The sequence below is a fragment of the Mobula birostris genome, chromosome 7 (genome assembly GCF_030028105.1).
Source record: "Mobula birostris isolate sMobBir1 chromosome 7, sMobBir1.hap1, whole genome shotgun sequence".
Classification (NCBI taxonomy): Eukaryota; Metazoa; Chordata; class Chondrichthyes; order Myliobatiformes; family Myliobatidae; genus Mobula; species Mobula birostris.
The window spans coordinates 174,782,184-174,790,006 of NC_092376.1; positions in this window are offsets into that span (position 1 = coordinate 174,782,184).

Consider the following 7,823-nt stretch of genomic DNA (forward strand, 5'->3'; position numbering starts at 1 on the left):
GCCCTGCCCACCCATTTCCGGCTACTTGTTGAACGACCCTCACTGCGACCAATTTGTGTTCAATGTCAAATGAAGCGTCATTCAAAAACATACCCTATTATTTATTAGACCAAATGCTGGAAAAATCCAGCAAGTAACTGCGAATTTCCCTCCGCAGATGCAGACTGACTAGAGTTCTTCTAGTATTTTTCGTGTGTTGCTCGAGATTTCCAGCATCTGCAGAATTTACAAGAAATTTACAAGCACAAGGCCCCTCCATCTTCTTATAATTATAGTATTCTGATCTTCACCTTTGTCTTGATGAATGGCTTCCCACATCATATCTCTAACCATTTAAAGGCAGTAAATGTCCTTTTTCATTTTTACTTTGTTCATGTGTTGCGAGAGTTGCTCACAAGGCCAATTTTTAACATTCCACCTTCTTGATCCGTTTTGTGACAGAAGGTGTTCCCACTGTCACTGCTTCATTCAGACCGGCTCTGCCATTCAATAAAATAATGACTTGTTCTCCTGTGCTGTACAGTATTGAGATATAGAATTATAAATTTTTCTCTGAGAGAAAAATAACACAAGCCATTGGCTTCAATTGGGCCTTCCATGATTGATAGTGTTTCCACAGTGTAACGACATTGTTTTACTGAAGTCCAAGATGCGAACATAAGATCAATTAGGCATAGGGACAGAACTAGCCCATTTGGACCATTGAGTCTGCTTTGCCATTCAATCATGGCTGATTTATTATCCCTCTCAACCCCATTCTCTGGTCTTCTCACCGTGGCCTTTTGATACACTTATTCCGATGTTCCCTCACACCTGAGATGTCCTAATCAGGAACATATCAATCACTCCCTTAAATACTGTATATCCAATGACTTGGCTTCTACATCTGTCTGTGGCATGAGTTCCACAGATTCACTGCCCTCTGGTTAGAGAAATTCCTCCTCATCTCTGTTCGAAAGGGATGTCCCTCTATTCTGAGGCTGTGCCCTCTGGTCCAAGACTCTCCCACTATGGAAAACATCCTCTCCACTTCCACCCTATCTAGGCCTTTTAATATTCAATAGGTTTCATTGAGATCCCCCTCATTCTTCTAAATTCCAGTGAGTACAGGTCTGTAACCATCCAATGCTCCTCATACGTTAACCCTTTCATTCCTGGATCATTCTTTGAACCTCTTCTGCACCCTCTCCAATGTCTGCACATTCTTTCTTAGATAAGGAGCCCAGCAACATTCACAATAGTCCAAATGCAGTCTGACCAATGCCTTTTGAAGTCTCAGCCTTACTATTTCAATTTTCTGAGATTCACAAATAATCACCACTCACTGGTGTTAAGGATCTCATTGAGGGGTCCATGGCAGAAAGGGTGAATGGCTTCAAGTTCCTGGGTAGTCACAAAGAGACTGTGCCAGTGGCTCTACTTCAATAGGAGTGAGATCCAGTATTTCACAAAAACCCTGGCAATCTTTACAGATGTACAATGGAGAGCATTCTAACTAGCTGCATCACCGTCTGGTACAGAGGCTCCAATGTGAGGATCACAAGAGACTGTAAGCCCAGCCAGCTCCATCACAGGGGCAACCCTCCCCACCATCACGGGCATCTTTAAAAGATGATGCCTCAAGAAGGCAGTACCCATCATGAAGACCCTCGCCACCTGGGACGTACCCACTTCGCATGACTACCTCGCACTCAATATCAGGAGTACCAAGGAATTGGTTGTGGACTTCAGGAAGGGGAAGTTGAGGGGACACACACCAGCTCTCGTCAAGGAGTCAGCAGTGAAAAGGGGGAACAGTTTCAAGTTCCTGGTTGTCAACCTCTCTGAGGATCTAACCTGGACCCAACATATCAATGCAGCTACAGGGAAGGCACGACAGTGGCTATATTTCATTAGGAAGTTTGAGGAGATTGGTATGTCACCAAAGACTCCTGAAAATGTTCACAGATGTACCGTGGAGAGCATTCAAACTGGGTGCATCTCTGTCTGGTGTGGAGGGGCCACCGCACAGGATCAGAAAAAGCCGCAGAAAGTTACAATCTCGGCCAGCTCCATCATGGACACTAGCCTCCCCAGCATCGAGGACACCTTCAAAAGGCAATGCCTCAAAAAGGCAGCACCCAGCATTAAGGACCCCCATCATCCAGGACATATCATCTTCTCATCGAGAAGGTACAGGAGCCTGAAGACACGTACTTAATGTTCAGGAACAGCTTCTTCCCCTCCGCCGTCAGACTTATGAATGGACAATGAACCTTTATTCATCTTTTGCAGTATTTATTTATTTTTGTAACTTTTAGTAATTTTTAATGTACTGCACCATAACTTCATAACACGATTCAGTGATATTAAACTGAATTCCGATTCAGTGACTCAGGTGAAAAAGAGAATGAGGAAAATTGCTAGAAAATATGTGTTTATTCAGTTAAAAAGATAAATGAACAGTACATTACCGACCAACAGGGCAAATATCAAAACTCTTCTCACACTTAGCACATACACATTCTAAATTAACACAGTTACAAATGATTTAAAAATATTATTCGTACCATTATTGTGATCAAATACCTATGTGAAACTAACTACATCTCCCTGTAAGACTTCTCAGTCACTTAACGCACTCAGAGAGAAATCAGACTCAAAACAACTTCGAAATGTGGTGCCGTAGTTGATGGGTCAGCCTTGCATGGATTTGGGTGGGAGGGGACACACAAAAATTGTCAGAGGAACTCAAAGGGTCAGGTAGCATCAATGGAGGGAAACGGACAGCTGATGTTGAGGTGAGTGAGCCTGCTCTCGCTCCCATTCTAACCAATTTTTACAGGAGCAGCAGCTCTCACCAGCTGCAACACCACTGGTATAGGAAACACAAGGCACCTGACCATAAGTCCCCACAAAGGATTGCGAGGGCTGATGAGAGGATCATCGGGGTCTCTCTTCTACCCATCAGTTATTTTTTCCAGGAGCACTGTGTACGCAAGGCTCTTAGCATTGTCAATGATCTGTCCCATCTGTCCAACGATCTCTTTGACCCCCTACCATCAGGCAACACGTACTGTAGAATTAGGACATGAACTGTTAGGATGGGAAACAGCTTCCTCCCCCAGGCTGTGAGACTACTAAACTCCCTGTCACCACCCAGGTCTCATCATGTGTGAACCACCAGTAGTGTTATACTTCAAAGTTGCTGGTGAACGCAGCAGGCCAGGCAGCATCTCTAGGAAGAGGTACATTTGACATTTCGGGCCGACTGTACCTCTTCCTAGAGATGCTGCCTGGCCTGCTGCGTTCACCAGCAACTTTGAACTATAACACTACTGGTGGTTCACACGTGATGAGACCTGGGTGGTCTCGTTTGACGTTTCGGGTCAACTGTACCTCTTCCTAGAGATGCTGCCTGGCCTGCTGCGTTCACCAGCAACTTTGATGTGTGTTGCTTGAATTTCTAGCATCTGCACAGTTCCTTGTGTTTACGTGTAGTGTTATACTGTTTACTTTTTAACCTGTGTCGTAAATGTACTTTATTATTTGTGGTAATATTACTTTATATGTTGTGTGTGATTTATATGTACTGTGTTGTACACCTTGGTCTGGAGGAACATTGTTTCATTTGGCGACAAATTGTTGAATGACAATAAACTGAATTTGAACTTAATCTGGACTGACCCTGTGTTTCCAGATTACTATCAGGAGGTGGCAGAAACAACAGCTGAATCTCTTGACCCATATTACATGCAGACCTCTTATCCAGGTTCACAACCACAGTCAATGCATATGGATGTGTCAAGTGTTCCTTAAGGTTATCATAGCCTGGGGTGGTGGGGTATTGGGGACAAGCTCCCATCAGCTATTAAATGCTTCTCAAATAGCCTCTGACAACCTAGTCCAGTTCCTAACCCTCACTTGTGGCTTGGATACTAAGCCCAACAGAACTGTTTCTACTGACAGGAGAAGGAGCAAAGGTGGGTTACTGGCACCTTAAAACCGGTCATTATCAGGCAGATAAGGCTCATCAGCCATGGCTGGCAGCTCATCTAGGAAAAGGAAAGCTCTGATCTCAAACTTCCGCTGCTTTTCAGCTATACCCATTCATGAGGAAGATTTTGGGGGTAAACCCTGAGGGAGAGTCCAGAACTGGAGTCCCTAGTGCAGTCCTACATTGAGTTCAACGCTGACTGACAACTCCTGTGATGCTGCTGATGCCAAACTGTATCGGCCTCTGCCGTTCCTTTGGATTCATCGGCTGCGTGGAGAGGGGGAGATGCTGCCTGACCTGCTGAGTTCCTCTGGCATTTTGTGTGTGTGCGTTGCTCTGGATTTCCAGCATCTGCAGAATCTTTTCCGTTTATGAAATGCTGGAGAACTCAGCAGGCCAGGCAGCGTCTATGGAGGGGAATAAACAGGCTGAGACCCTTCATCAGGACTCAACTGCAAAGTCTCTTTGAGGTATGCCTACCCTGAAGATGTTTAAATCTTCTCTGTTTCCTATGTTTGGGCTTATCCTATTTCTCTGTTGCCCTTTTATAAACATTTGGTGTCAAACAGGATGTGAGTGTGAGTAGGCAAAGGTGGGGAGGTGATACAGCTGCACTAGTGAATCCCGCCAGCCTGGTCTGATTTAGAGGCCAATGTACCTGCCAGGCAGGCACACAACAGACTACAGAGTCCCTCCTGTGTCTGACAGGCTACAGAGTCCCTCCTGTGTCTGACAGACTACACAGTCCCTCCTGTGTCTGACAGACTACACAGTCCCTCCTGTGTCTGATAGGCACACGACAGACTACAGAGTCCCTCCTGTGTCTGACAGACTACAGGGTCCCTCCTGTGTCTGACAGACAGACAACAGACTACAGCGTCCCTCCTGTGTCTGACAGACTACAGAGTCCCTCCTGTGTCTGACAAACACACGACAGGCTACAGGGTCCCTCCTGTGTCTGACAGACACATGATAGACTATAGGGTCCCTCCTGTGTCTGCACTGCAGGTATGTTGAGCTCAGCCCTCATGAAGAGTCTTGAAACAACACCTGTCTATTTCCCTCTGCAGATGCTGCCTGACCTGCTGAGTTCCTCCAGCGTGTTGTGAGTGTGGCACTGATAGAACGATACACACAAAACGCTGGAGGAAGTAACAGTCGGCACCTTCTCCCCAGGGTGCAAATGGCATCAATTTAAGGTGATTGGAGGAAAGTCTAGGAGAGATGTCAGAGGTAAGTTGTTTACACAGAGACTGGTGGGTGTGTGGTGGAGGCAGGTCCATTCGGGACATTTAAAAGATGTGTAGATAGGCACGTGATTTTAGAAAGTAGAGGGCCACGCGGGAGGGAGGGGTTAGATTGACCTTAGATTGGACGGCATGGTAGTTAGCGCAACACTATTACAGTTCGGGGCATCGGAGTTCAGAGTTCATCCTGGAGTGCCCTGTAAGGAGTTTGTATGCCCTCCCACTGGAACACATCTGTTTCCTCTGGGTGCTCTGGTTTCCTCCAACAGTCCAGAGACGTACTGCTTGGTAGGTTAAATTGACCCGTGATTATTCTAGGGTTAAATTGGGCCGTAAGAACCCGTTCCGCACTGTACCTCTAATATCGTGGAGTTGGCTAAAGCACTGTGGGCCGAAGAGCCTGTACTGCCCTGTGATGTTGCAGGTTCAGTGTTCTGTACCACCTGCTGCTGGGGCGGGCAAATGACAGAGGGACGGTCTGCTACGAAGAACTGAGGGGGTGGGGTAGCCAGATAGAGAAGGGGCAGAGTTGGGAGACTGTGACTATCGGGTGCTGGGAGAGAGAATGAAAAGCCTCTCGGACCTTGTAAAACAGGTTTCCCCATCCGCTCCCTGAAGCCAATCTCTTGGCAGTCACTGTTTCCAACACACACACACTCTCTTTCACTCTTCGGATGTCCATCGAAATTTGATGACGACGTCCACTCCTTTAACGGTGAGATCTTTGATGACTGTACAGTCCTATCCTGGACCACACACACACACACACACACACACACACACACACACACACACACTCACACACACACAAAATGCTGGAGAAACTCAGCAGGTCAGGCAGCACCTATGGAGGGGAATAAACAGTCGACATCTTGGACTGAGACCCTTCATCGGGACGGGAAAGGAAGGGTCAGAACTCAGAATAAAAAGATGGGGGAAAGGAAGGAGTACAAGCTAACAGGTGACAGGTGAGGGGGAAGGTGGGTGGGGGAGGGGGATGAAGTGAGACACTGGGAGGTGATAGGTGAGAACAGGTGAGGGGTAAGGTGGGTAGGTGGGGGAGGGGGATGAAGTGAGACACTGGGAGGTGATAGATGAGACCAGGTGAGGGGGAAGGTGGGTGGGTGGGGGGAGAGGGGGGATGAAGTGAGACACTGGGAGGTGATAGGTGAGACCAGGTGAGGGGGAAGGTGGGTAGGTGGGGAAGGGGGGATGAAGTGAGACATTGGGAGGTGATAGGTGAGACCAGGTGAAGGGGGAAGGTGGGTGGGTGGGGGAGAGGGGGGATGAAGTGAGACACTGGGAGGTGATAGGTGAGACCAGGTGAGGGGGAAGGTGGGTGGGGAGGGGAATGAAGTGAGACACTGGGAGGTGATAGGTGAGACCAGGTGAGGGGGAAGGTGGGTGCGTGGGGGAGGGGGATGAAGTGAGACACTGGGAGGTGATAGGTGAGAACAGGTGAGGGGTAAGGTGGGTAGGTGGGGGAGGGGGATGAAGTGAGACACTGGGAGGTGATAGATGAGACCAGGTGAGGGGGAAGGTGGGTGGGTGGGGGGAGAGGGGGGATGAAGTGAGACACTGGGAGGTGATAGGTGAGACCAGGTGAGGGGGAAGGTGGGTAGGTGGGGAAGGGGGGATGAAGTGAGACATTGGGAGGTGATAGGTGAGACCAGGTGAAGGGGGAAGGTGGGTGGGTGGGGGAGAGGGGGGATGAAGTGAGACACTGGGAGGTGATAGGTGAGACCAGGTGAGGGGGAAGGTGGGTGGGGAGGGGAATGAAGTGAGACACTGGGAGGTGATAGGTGAGGGGGAAGGTGGATGGGTGGGGGAGAGGGGGGATGAAGTGAGACACTGGGAGGTGATAGGTGAGGGGGAAGGTGGATGGGTGGGGGAGAGGGGGGATGAAGTGAGACACTGGGAGGTGATAGGTGAGGGGGAAGGTGGATGGGTGGGGGAGAGGGGGGATGAAGTGAGACACTGGGAGGTGATAGGTGAGGGGGAAGGTGGATGGGTGGGGGAGAGGGGGGATGAAGTGAGACACTGGGGGGTGATAGGTGAGGGGGAAGGTGGATGGGTGGGGGAGAGGGGGGATGAAGTGAGACACTGGGAGGTGATAGGTGGAGAACCTGAAGAGACACACTCAATGTTTTAGGAGCTGCTTTTTCCCCTCCTCCATCACATTTCTGAATGGTCTGTGAACCGAACCTCCTTATTTCTTTTGTTTAAATGCAGTACCTATATATTTTTTGTAATTTATAGAAATTTTTATGTCTCTGTATTGTACTGTTGTAGCAAAGTAACATTTCATGTCACATAAATCAGTGATAATAAACCGGATGGTGGTTCTGAGTTTCTGAACTGGTTGTTGTTGAGTTCCCATCTCCAGGCTCCACACTCCCGATATTCCCGGTTTGATGTGTGTGTTGGTGAGTTCCCAACTCCAGGCTCCACACTCCCGATATTCCCGGTTTGATGTGTGTGGAGAGGGAGTGGAGGAAAAATCTCCTTTCAGCAGATCCGACCCCCACACATTAGACCCAAGCATCTACGACCCCAATAACAGCATTCACAAATATTTACAATTTTTGCTTAAAAGAAAA